Here is a 14,185-nt window from a genome sequence, read left to right as displayed (position 1 = left end):
GCATTTGCAAATTGTGCTTCTATAAACATGTATGTCCAAGTATCTTTTTGGTATAATGACTTTTTTCCCTCTGGGTAGATATCCAGTAGTGGGATTGCTGGATCAAATGGTAGTTCTACTTTTAGTTCTTTAAGAAATCTCCACACTGTTTTTCATAGTGGTTGAATTCCCCCTGAAAACTGGAATAAGACAAGGATGCCCACTATCACTGCTTCTATTCAAAAGAGTACTGAAAACCCTAGCCAGAGCAATCAGACAAGAAAAAGAAATAAATAGGCCACACTGTTGTGTGGGTGCCTATTCCCGTATCTCCTCACCAGGCAGGTCCTTCAGGCCTGGGTCTCCAACCGCCTCCGGCCAAAGCTATCAAATCAGTACCTACTCAGTAGCTCTCTGGACAGAGCCTCCTGTGGCAACTGAAAATGTCTCTGCTACTGCCTCTGCAGTGGAACTGTACTGCCACCCTCAGATTAATAAAGAAGCAAAGACCTTAAGTCTCTATTCACACCTCCAACAAGCTGGAGTTGATCCAAGGAGAGGAGGCCTGTCCATCTCCCATGGGTCCCACACAACACCAACAGCTCATCACTGGGCAGGAAAGCTCTGGCTTGGCCCCACAGCACAAATCCTCCATCTTGGTCTTACTGCACTGACCTCCTTCTCTCAGCAGTAGAGCCCAAGGAGTCAAGCAAATGACCCTTGGCCACAACCACTACTAAGATTTCTTCTTTTTCTGCCTCTAAACTAGGGAAGGAACACAAAAAGTGAGATCATCCCAAAACTGTAATGGGCAGGGCAGGAGTGCCAAGTCTTCAAGTGCAGCCAGCACTCAAGGAAAAGAGTAAACTACACTTTCAGAGCAGTAAGAGAGACATGGCTGAAACTCTGAAGGCCTCATCCCAGTGAACAATGCCAGCTAAAATTAAAAAAAAAAAAATTAAATCCACAGACCAGTGTCACTGTAAAGCAACCACACAAACAAGCCAACACAATAGAGAGGCCACTAGCTAGACTAATTAAGAAGAAAAGAGAGAAGATCCAAATAAACACAATTACAAATGACAAAGAGAATGTTACTACTGACCCCACAGAAATAAAAGCAACAATCAGAAACTATGATGAACACCTCTACACAAACAAACTAGAAAACCTAGAAGAGATGGCTAAATTCCTGAGCACATACACCCTCCCAAGACTGAGCCAGAAAGAAATTGATTCTCTAAACAGACAAATAATGAGCTCTGAAATTGAATCAGTAATAAATAGACTATAAAGAAACAAAGCTCCGCTCCTGATGGATTCACAGCTGAATTCCACAAGATGGACAAAGAAGAGCCGGTACCATTCCTACAGAAACTATTCCGAAAATTAAGGAGGAGGAACTTGTCCCTAACTCATTCTGTAAGGCCACAATCATCTTCATACCAAAACCTGGCAAAGACACACACAAAATAGAAAACTTCAGATCAATATCCTTGATGAACATTGATGCAAAAATCCTGAACAAAATACTTGCAAACAATCCAGCAACACATGAAAAAACTCATTGACCACAATCAAGTAGGCTTCATCCATAGGATGCAAGATTGGTTCAACATATGAAAATTAATAAATATGATTTATTAGTTACACAGAATGAAAGATAAAAACCACATCATTATCTCAATGGATGCAGAAAAGGCTTTTTATAAAATTCGACATCCTTCATGTTAAAAACTCTCAATAAACTAGGTATTCGAGGAACGTAACTCAAAACAATAAGAGCCATCAATAACAACCCACAGCCAACATTATACTCAATGGGCAAAAGCTGAAGCCATTTTCCTTGAAAACTGGTACAAGACAGGGATGCTCGTTCTCACCACTTCTATTTTCAACATAGCATCAGAAGTCCTGGCCAGAAAAATCAGGCAGGAGAAAGAACAAAAGGCCATTCATATGGGAAGAGAGGAAGTCAAACTATCTGTGGTTGCAGATGACATTATTCTAAATGTAGAAAACCCTATTGTATTGGCCCAAAAGCTCCTTCAGCTGATAAGCAACTTCAGCAAATTTGCAGGATACAAAATCAGTGTATAAAAAATCAATAGCCAACAACTATACACCACCAACAACAAAATTCAGAGCCAAATCAGAAAAGCAATCCCATTTACAATTGACACTCAGAAAAGAATAAAATACCTAAAAATACAGCTAACCAGGGAGGTGAAATATCTTTACAATCAAATTTACAAAACACTTGTAAAAGGAATCAGAGAAGACACAAATGGAAAAACACTCCATGTTAATGAATCAGAAGAATCAATACCATTAAAATAGATACACTTCCCAAAGCTATTCATAGAATCAATGGTACTCTTATTAAACTTCCATTGAGATTCTCCACCTAACTAGAAAAACATTTTTAAATGTATATGGAATCAAAAAAGTCTGAATAGCCAAGGCAGTCCTAAGCAAAAATTGTAAAGCTGGAGGAATCAAGTTATCCCACTTCAGACTGAACTACAAGGCTACAGTGACCAAAATGGCATGATATTGGTACAAAAACAAGCACATAGACCAGTGGAACAGAATAGAGAGTCCAAATAAGGCCACATATCTATGACCACCTGATCTTTGACAAAGCTGACAAAAACAAGCAATGGGGAAAAGACTCCCTATTCAATAAATGGTGCTGGGATTATGTATGCAGAGGATTGAAACTGGACCTCTTCCTTACACCACATACAAAAATCAACCAAAGATGGATTAAATACTTAAATGTAAAACCAAAACTATAAAAATGCTGGAAGACTTATCATCTTGGACATAGGAACAGGTGAAGATTTTATGACAAGGACACCAGAAAGCAACCAGAACAAACACAAAAAGTGACAAATGGGATCTCATTAAACTTAAAGGCTTCTGCACTGCAAAAGAAGCTATCAACAGAGTAAACACAAAACCTACAAAATGGGGGAAAATATTTAAAAACTATGCATTTGACAAAGGTCTAATATAAAACATCTATAAGGAACTTAAAAAATTTTACATAAGAAAAACAATCCCATTAAAAAGTGTGCAAAAGACATGAATAGACACTTTTCAAGAGAAGATATATATGTGGCCAAGAAGCACATGAATGAAAGCTCAGTATCACCTATAATCAGGGAAATGAAATTCAAAACCACAATGAAATACCATCTCACACCAGTCAGAATGGCTCCTATTAAAATTTCAAAAAAATTAAAGATTTTAGCAAGGTTGCTGAGAAAAAGTAACTCTTATACACTGTTGGTGGGAGTGTAAATTAGTTCAACCATTGTGGAAAGTAGTATGTTAATTCCTCAAAGAGCTAAAAGCAGAACTACCATTCGACCAAGCAATTTCATTACTGGGTATATACCCAGAGGAATATAAAACACTCTACCAATAAGACACATGCATATGAATGTTCACTGATGCACTGTTCACAACAGCAAAGACATAGAATCAACCTAAATGCCCATCAGTGACAGACTGGTTAAAGAAAATGTGGTGGAATATTATGCAGCCATAAAAAGAATGAGACCATGTCTTATGCAGGAACATGGATGGAGGGGGAGGCTATCATCATTAGCAAACTAATGCAGGAAGAGAAACACAAATATTGCATGTTCTCACCTATAAGTGGGATCTAAATGATAAGGACTTAGGAACACAAAGAAGGAAACAACAGACCCTGGAGTCTACTTCAGCAGGGAGGGTAAGGAAGAGAGGAGCTGAAAAAGTAACTATTGGGTACTGAGCTCAAGACCTTGGTGATGTAATAATATGTACAACAAACTCCCATGACATGTGCTTATCTATGTACAAACCTTCACATGTATCCCCAAACCTAAAATAAAAATTTAAAAAGACATGCAGAGTATATCAGATTATATAAAAAAGCAAGGTTCAAGTATATGCTGCTTACTAGAAATCCACTTTAAATATAGATACAAATAAGTTAAAATGATAAAAATTATATATATATATATATATATATATATATATAGCTCATCAAAATAAGTCTGGAAAGGATGTATTAATATCATACAAAGCTTATTTCATATAAGTAATATTACTATGAATGAAAAGATCACAATAAAAGGATCAATTCAACAGAACATACAGTCTAATACATTTATGCATGTAATAACAGAGTTTCAAAATGCATGAAATAAAAATTGATAGAACAGCAAGGAGTAATAGGCATATTTATAATTATAGTTGGATAATTCAAAATGCCTATTTTTACCAATTAATAGAACAAATAGACAAAAGTCAGTAAGAATAGTAAACTTGAGCAGCACTATCAACCAACAGGACATAATTGATATTTACAAAACACTCAACACAATGACAAAATAGATTCTCTTAAGTCACATGAAACATTAACAAAGATTGACAATTTCAAGTCCCATAAAATAAGTGTCAAAAAACTTAAAAGGATTGAAATACTATAAAATATGTATTATAGTAAAATTGATTTAAATCAGACATCAAAAACAGATCCCTGGAATCATTTAGTGTTTTGAATCTAAATAACAGATTGGGCGCAGTGGCTCAGGTCTGTAATCCTAGCACTTCTGAGGCAGGTGGATTATGAGGTCAGGACTTCAAGACCAGCCTGACCAACATGGTGAAACTCTGTCTCTACTAAAAATACAAAAATTAGCCAGATGTGGTGGCTAATCCCAGCTACTGGGGATGTGGAGGCAGGGGATTTGCTTGAACCCAGGAGGAAGAGGTTGCAGTGAGCTGAGATTATGCCACTGCACTGCAGCCTGGACAATAGAGCAAGAGTCTGTCTTAATAATAATAATAATAATAATAAGAAGAAGAAGAAGAAGAAGAATCTAAATAACACACATCTAAAATTACACATAGGTCAAAAGAATCAAAAGATATTAGAAATTATTTTTTAACTAAGAGAAAATTAAAACACAACATATAACATTTTTGGAATGCTACTAAAGTAATACATAGGTTGACTTTTATATTAATACATATCTTTATTAGAAATAAACTCAGATTCTATTTTAAGCAAAAGGCAGAAAAACAAATTGAAAATAATAAGGATCAGAGTCAGTATAAATAAACTGGGGAGGAGAGAAATGATAGGAAAAAATCAATTAACTAAAAGGTGGTTCTTTGAGAAAATCACTACATTGATAAACCTAGACCAGAAGTAGGCAAATTGTTACCTATGAGAAAAAAATTGGCCCTTGGTTTAGTTTTGTAACCTGGCTGCTGAGAATTTGTATGTGCATGTATGTTTGTGTACATAAGTATATAAGTATGCATACATATGCACACAAGCATATGTGTGTGTGTGTGTGTTCATCATATATATATATTATATATATTTCTTTTTAATAATTACAACTTTTATTTTAGATTTGGGGGTATAAGTGCAGGTTTGTTACATGGGTATGTTGTATGATACTGAGGTTTTGGGTATGGGTTGTTTCATCACAGGTAAGGAACATAATAACCAAAAGGTGCTTTTTCAGTTAGCACACCCTCCTCACCCTTCTAGTAGTCCTGAGTATCCATTGCTCCTATCTTTATGTCCATGTGTACTTAATGTTTATCTCCCACTTATAAGTGAGAAGATACAGTATTTGTTTTTCTGTTCCTGCATTAATTTGCTTAGGATAATGGCTTTCAGTTGCATCCATATTGCTGCAAAGGACATGTTTTCATTATTCTTATGGTTACACAGTATTCCATGGTGTATATGTAATGGTTTTTCTTTATTCAATGCACCATAGATGGGCACCTAGGATGATTTCATGTTTTTGCTATTGTGAATAGCACTGCAATGAAGATACCAGTGCATGTATCTTTTTAAATCACAATTTATTTTCCTTTAGGTATACACCTAGTAATGTCATTGCTGTGGTGAATGTCATTACTGGGTATTTCTGATTTTAGCTCTTTGAAAGAATCTCCAAAACTGCTTCCCATAGTGGCTAAATTAATTTACTTCCCAAAAAACAGTATATAAGTCTTATCTTTTCTCTGCAGTCTCACTAGAATCTATTATTTTTGACTTTTTAATAATTGCCATTATGAAGTATGAGATGGCATCTCATTGTGGTTTTTGACTAGTATTTCTGTGATGATTAATGATGATGAAATGGGAAAATTCCTTGAAATAAGTTACCTAAGATCACTCAAGAAGACATAGATAACCTGAATATGATATATTTTAAAGAAATTAAATGAGTAATTAGATACTATCCTATAAAATTAACAATAGGCTCAAATGAATTCCTAGGTGAATTCTACCAAACATGTCAGAAAAAAAAATACCAATTTTTCTCAAGAGTTTTCAGGACGTTGAAGAATTTTATGCAGCCATTATCATGATAATAAAATCATATAAACATATTATAGAAAAAAACTATTAAAACTATAAACCAATACCCCTTATAAATTTAGTTACAAAAATCCTAAACAAATGTTAGCACTTCCAATCCAACAATATATGACAGGGGTAAATTATAATAACCTAGTGACATTTATCTCAGGATATTAAGATTGGTTTAACATTAAAAACTTACATAATTCACAATATTAATATACTAAATCTCAGTCTATCTCAATAGACTGAGAGAAAACAATAGATAAAATCCAATATGTATTTCTAATAAAAATTATCAGCAAACCAGGAATAGAAGCTAACTTTTTCAATGTGATAAAAGTATATACCAAAAATCTACAGATTTTATACTTAATTGTAGAATTCTGAATACATTCATTCTAAAATCATGAATAAGGCATGAGTATCTGTTTTCACAACTGTATTTAACATTGTCCTCATGGTTCTAGACAGTACCAAAAACAACAAGAAACAAACAAACAAAAAATAAAATGCATGCAGATTGTGGAAAAAAAATGAAATTGTCTTTATGCACAGATAATATGAGCATCTATATAAAAAATCTGATGGAGTATACAGAAAGTCTACCAGAACTAATCAGTGAGTTGGGCAAAATTGTACAACATCAGATCAACATTGTAAAAAACAATTTTTATATATTAGTAAAGAACAATCAAATATAAACCTTTCAAAAATTGTTACAATTTGATTTTATAATGCAGAGTATGAAATATTTAAGGATAGATTTGACAGAAGATATGTAAGACCTGTTGACAGAAAACGAGAAAATGTTACTGAAGAAAACTAAAAAATTAAATAAATAGAGATACGTTAACTGATTTGTGGGACTAAAGACTCAATAGCTTTAATATTCTCCTATAAATAATCTATATATTCTATACAATCAGAATAACAATATCAGCATCTATTTTAATTCCCAGGTAAAATCTATATTGAAATATAAAAGACCTAGAAAATCTCAAAGCATACTTCAAAAAATAACAAAATAAGAGGCCCAGCTATATATAAGGCTATATATAAAGCTTTACTTATTATAAAATTTATTCTAGCATATTACACAGTCTTAAAGGTAGTCAAACTACATAAGTGTACCTGAATGGAGACTATAGAAAAAATTGTGCACATGTATGCCATATATAGACAATTGTCAGTTTATAACTTTCAACAAAGTTATAAAGGTAATTCAGTGGAGAATGGCTATTATTTCCCACAAGTTATGTCAATAAATGGAATATTCATATATTAAAAGAAAACTTTTATTCACTTTGACACCATGTAAAACATTTACTCAAAATAAGTCAAAGACCTAAATGTAAAACTAAATCAGTATAATCCTACATAAAGTTTGGAGTAGGCAAAGCTGTCTTAGTTATGATTCTAAAACCAGAATGCATGAAATTAGGTGAATTTTAATTTATTCAAATTAAAAATTCTTCAAAAGGCAATGTTAAAAAATGAAACGTCAGGGCACAAACTGGAAAAAAAACATTTGCCAAGAGTATCTAACAATGGATCTAGACTATATAATGTTTAAATTTAATAAGAATAAAAACATTAACAACCTGCTACGGTTTGAATGTGGCCCCCAAAATATGTATTGGAAACTTAATCCTCAATGAAACAGTGCTGGCAAGTGGGGTCTTCTCCTTGGCTTAAGATGGGACTCCCTTCTCCTTGGTTTAAGATGATATTGATAAAGCCATCACAAGCCGAAAATATTATTGAAAAAATATTATTGAAAAAAATGCATTTAATACACTTAAGCTATCGAACATCATAGCTTAGCCTAGCCTAATGTAAATGTGCTACCATAAAAACACTAGAAGAAAACCTAGGCAATATCATTCAGGACATAGGAATGGGCAAGACCTTGATGACTAAAACACCAAAAGCAATGGCAACAAAAGCCAAAATAGACAAATGGGATCTAATTACACTTAAGGGCTTAGATATGATTTTAAAACCATAATGCATAAAATGAGGTGTACCTGAATGGAGACTATAGAAATATAGTCTTCATATGTCTATAAGAACACTTATAGTAGCCTACAATTGGGCAAAATTCTCTAACACAGAGCCTATTTCATAATAAAGTGTTGAATATCTTATGTACCTTACTGCATACTGTATATTACTTTCTTTTTTTTATTTTTATTTTACTTTAAGTTCTGGGGTACATATGCAGATCTTGCAGGATTGTTACTTAGGTATATACATGCCATAGTGGTTTGCTGCCTCCATCCCCCCAACACCTACATTAGGTATTTCTCCTGTTATCTCTCCTCAATCACCCCACCCCCTGATATAGCTCCCCGAGCCCCCCACCCCACAACAGACTCCAGTGTGTGATGTTCCCTCCCTTTGTCCATGTGTTCTCATTGTTCAACACCCACTTATGGGAGAGAACATGCGGTGTTTGGTTTTCTGTTCTTGTGTCAGTTTGCTGAGAATGATGGTTTCCAGATTCATCCATGTCCCTGCAAAGGACATAAACTTATCATTTTTGATGGCAGCATAGTATTCCATGGTGTATATGTGCCACATTTTCTTTATCCATTCTATCGTTGATGGGCATTTGGGTTGGTTCCAAGTCTTTGCTATTGTAAACAGTGCCACAATAAACATACATGTGCATGTGTTTTTATAATAGAAAAATTTATAATCCTTTGTAAATATACTCAGTAATGGGATTGCTGGGTCAAATAGTATTTGTATTTCTAGATCCTTGAGGAATCACCACACTTTCGCAAGAGTTGAACTAATTTACATTTCCACCAACAGTGTAGAAGCATTTCTATGTCTCCACATCCTCTCCAGCATCTGTTGACTCCAGATTTTTTAATGATCGCCATTCTAACTGGCTTGAGATGGTATCTCAATGTGGTTTTGATATGCATTTCTCTAATGGCCAGTGATGATGAGCATATTTTTTTGTACGTTTGTTGGCCACACATATGTCTTCTTTTGAAAAGTGTCTGTTCATATCCTTCGCCCATTCTTTGATGGGGTTGTTTGTTTTTTTCTTGCTTATTTGTTTTAGTTCTTTGTAGATACTGGCTATTAGCCCTTTGTCAGATGGGTAGCTTGCAAATCTTTTTTTCCCACTCTCTTGGTTGCCAGTTCACTCTAATGATTGTTTCTTTTGCAGTGCAGAAGCTCTTAAGTTTAATTAGATCCCATTTGTCTATTTTAGGTTTTGTTGCCATTGCTATTAGTGTTGTAGTCATGAAGTCCTTGCCAATGCTTATGTCCTGAATGGTATTGCCTAGGTCTTCCAGGGTTTTTATGGTGTTATGTCTTACGTTTAAATCTTTAATCCACCTGGAGTTTATTTTCCTATAAGGTGTAAGGAAGGGGTCCAGTTTCGACTTTCTACATGTGGCTAGCCAGTTTTCCCAACACCATTTATTAAACAGGGAATCCTTTCCCCATTGCTTGTTTTTGTCAGGTTTGTCAAAGATCAGATTGTTGTAGGTGTGTGGCATTACTTCCAAGGCCTCTGTTCCATTCCATTGGTCTATATGTCTGTTTTGGTACAAGTACCATGCTGTTTTGATTACTGTACCATTGTCATATCATTTGATATCAGATAGCATGATGCCACCAGTTTTGTTCTTTTTGATTAAGATTGTCTTGGCTATGAAGGCTGTTTTTTGGTTTCATACGAAGTTTAATGTTGTTTTTTCCAATTCTGTGAAGAAGGTCAGTGGTAGCTTGATGGAGATAGCATTGAATCTATAAATTAGTTTGGGCTGTATGGCCATTTTCATGATATTGATTCCTCCTAACCACATGCATAGAATGTTTTTTCATCTGTTTGTGTTTTCTCCTATTTTCTTGAGCAGTGGTTTGTAGTTCTCATTGAAGAGGTCCTTCACATCCTTTGTTAATTTTATTCCCATGTATTTTATTCTTTTAGCAGCAATTGTGAATGGGAGATCACTGATGATTTGGCTCTCTGTTTGTCTGTTATCGGTGTATAGGAAATTGCAATGGTTTTGCGCCAATATAAGTTGAAAAATTGTAAGTAAAACTATCATAAATTTGGGACTGTGTGTGTAGGTATCTGTATATCTTTTGTATTTTAGTCTAATTCTATTTATTTAGAGCTTCCGAAATACAAACTAAGCTCTAGTAACAGAAATGAGACCCATGGTTGCCTAGGAAAATAAGGGAGGGTCGTGGAGGGGCAGGGAGGAGAAAATACAAAACAGCAAAGGGAAACTTTTGGAGATGATTTGTATGTTCACTATCTCACCATGGTGATGGATTCATAGGTGTCTAAACATGAGTAATTCAACACTTTATATAACTCACATCGAATATGTGCTTTTATTCATTCATTCGTTCACTGTATTTTTTATAGAGATGGGGTTTCACCATGTTGCCCAGGCTGGTCTTGAACTCCTAGACTCAAGCAATCTGCTGGCTTCAGCCTCTCAGAGTGGTGGAATTACAGGTCTGAGTCATCACACCTGGTCTGTGCTGTTGTTTCATGTCATTACAGCCTCAGTGTAAAAGTGAAATTAGGGATCAAGAGACACCACTCTACCAACTGCAAGAGTAAAAGATAGTGAAGGAAGACTTCACATTCTTACATTCTAAGTCTTTACCTTAACCTCTTAACCACTGAATTATATTGTTATACTCCACTACAGTCATGGAAAAGAAAAATAAGTATTTTTTGGCACTCCATAAACCACTGAAAATCACTTTTGAAACATAGAAGCCTCAGATCTAAGTGAGCACTTGCTTCTCATAGCCCTTACCATTCATCACTGTCCACTCGCACAGGGCAGTGCAGGGTATGGGCATAACATTATGTTGACAGCTACAAGTATTTTCTTCTCACTATGCATCCCTATGGCTCTTTGATGGGAAGAAAAATGGAAAGACAATTGCTTTGACACTTTTTTCTCTCTCAGTATATCCTGACAAGCAAACAGGTTCTGGCCATATTGGAGACTGGTTAGACATACTTGTACTGCAGGTCACTTTAAAAGGTTAAAAAAAAAAAAAAGGTAGAAGTTTCATGTTTGTCATTATGTCTACTGCTTCCAAGATCTCTAAGTCAATCAGACAGCCTGCAAGCTTACGAGATTTATTTATGTAAAGAGTATATGGCATTACCTGTCCTTTGAACCGCTAATGAAGAGATTTTAGCAGATAGAATCTAATTTATAAGAAAGGCCTACACCTTGGATAATGAAACATAGCCTATTATGAACTTAAATAAACAAGAGCTATAATGCAATGCCAAAACAAATCACTGACATGATTTAAAAATATAAGATGCTTCTTCAAATATCATCAAGAATAAGTCATTTAATGTTTCAGGTTCATACATCAATTCAGTTGCTGTCACTATGAAAAATTGGACTTTTTGTTTACTTAAAATTTGAAATGCCATGATTTGGTACTTGAAAAATGAGGCGGGAAAAATGAATGTCCTCCTGCTTGTGAAAAATGGAGATTTTATTAGAGCAAAGTAGGGAGGAGGAGAGAGTGCTCATGTGCTCCTGTAGAACAGTGTTTACTCAGGAAGAAATGTAACAACGGGCAGGCCACTGGGGATAAAGGAAGCAGAATCACTTAGGGAGCTGATGACAACAGGAGCCAAGACTATAGCCTGGGCCTGGAGCTGCCCCACCTTTCGGTCCCTATACACACATAATGAATAAATGCATCTTGAAGTAAGACTCATATTTCATGGCAGTGTGAGACTCCCCAGTTAGACTGCATCTGTTAATAATAAAAATTTGCCTTCTGGAATGAGAGTTTAATAGTTTTTGTTCATGCTTTAAATAGGAGATCACAGCAATAACTCAGCATTATGATTTAGTAGGTAGTAGCATATGAAATATAATATGTTTTTTCTGGCATTTAATTTGGTCAAAATTAAGTTAAAATATTCATCCAAAGGGGCAGATGGATAAAATAATAATTATAAGCATATGATGATCCTAAGAAATTTTATACTTTGTGCATTCTGGAAGTAACATTACATTTCACATACATATTATCTTTATTGTCATAATGAGAAAATATTATATTATTCAACTTCAGAAGCCAAGGGTCTGCTTCAATTTATTATTACAATAAAGTTTACCTGCTTAGCATATTTTACAACATATTTTCATATATTCTCTTAATGAATTTAATTAGCAATGAACATATGGGATTAATTACTTAGTAAATTATTTTTAAGATAAACACCTACATTTATAGTTTTAAAAGGATCATTTTAATTTTAACCTTTGTATGTCAATTCAATTATTTTTACTTGCTCCGCCTCTGTCTGCCTATGCATGCACACAGACACATACACACACACCCATAAAAGTATCAAAATTATCATAAACAACCTGATATAACTATGTATGATTACAGATAATGTAGACAAAAATATGTACATAAGAAACACAGATATACAGATCAAATGGTTTACAATCTATTTGAAAGCAAGTTCTATATCTGACTTGTCTTTTTTCTGCACACATATTTATTGCAACATATTGTAAAAAAATTAATTTTCATGAATCATTCCTTAAAACAATGACAAGAGGTTAACAGAAGAATATATATAGTCACAAAATCTATTAAAAATAATGTTGACAGAAAGTTGAATCTGTCCATTTGCATAACTCTCATTGATTCTTCTGTGTCAGCATATATAGAATGTTTTTCTTCCAGAGAGATACATGCAATTTATACTTCCAGTCACAGGTTATATATACCTCATTCTATGCATCCTTGCTAATTCAAAGTTTCTGAGTAATACTTTTTACTAGGTTGAGAAATTTTTATTTATATTCTTATATTATTGAGGTTTTTTTTCTTTTGATATTAATGGCTATTAAATTTTACCAAAATTTTTGTGAAACATATCTTCATGCTTTCATGGCATTTTTTACTAAGCAATTTGGTAAATTTGATGAATTATATTAATAGTTTGTTTCATGAGAAACCATGAAACCATTCGTTACACTTCCTAATGAATATTCTTTTTTATATTATCTGTTCAGCATATGTTTACTATATTGCTAACTGGGTTTTCAGATTTCAATTTATAATTATTTTATTTTCTAAGAAGAATGCATGATGGAGTAAAATGCATATCACTTTTAAAAACTGTTTAAAGAGTACTATTTAAAACAGCTCTAGCATGCCACTGAATATATATATATATTTCTTATTTGTTAAGAACAAATTATATAAACTTTTAAAAAATGATAGTCTGCCAGCCAAATTAATATGTTATTACTTATAAGATATTGATATAATTCCTTTGGGTTCCATAAATTAAATAAATGACACATTACTGTAATTATTATAGTTTTCTAATATATCTTACTGTGTGGTAGTGTCTTACAGCTTTGTTCTTTTCCTGAAAGATTCACTTGAATATTTTAGAGTATCTGCATGACTATGTAAAGTTTATAATCTGATAAACAATGCAACAGAAAATGAAACTTTAGGGTTTTGAATGGGATCATATTGAATCTACATATTACATATTAATAGATTGAAGTGAAGAGAATTTTTATCTTTATAGTATGGAATCTGACAGTTCATGAATATGGTATATCCTTGCATTTATTTAGGTCTTTAATTTCCTTAGGCAATCAAAGAAATTTATTGCAGAGACCTTATAACTTTTAAGTTAGATTTATTTTGAGATATTTTATGTTTTTCAAATAGATTTTAAATGATATTGGCTACAGTGCAAACACTAAGCAAAGAAAAGTTAGTGCAACCACACTAATATTAGAC

The sequence above is a fragment of the Cebus imitator genome, unplaced genomic scaffold (assembly GCF_001604975.1).
Source record: "Cebus imitator isolate Cc_AM_T3 unplaced genomic scaffold, Cebus_imitator-1.0 Scaffold46, whole genome shotgun sequence".
Taxonomy (NCBI): domain Eukaryota; kingdom Metazoa; phylum Chordata; class Mammalia; order Primates; family Cebidae; genus Cebus; species Cebus imitator.
The sequence above is the reverse complement of the archived record's forward strand: the minus strand, read 5'-3'. Positions refer to the sequence as shown.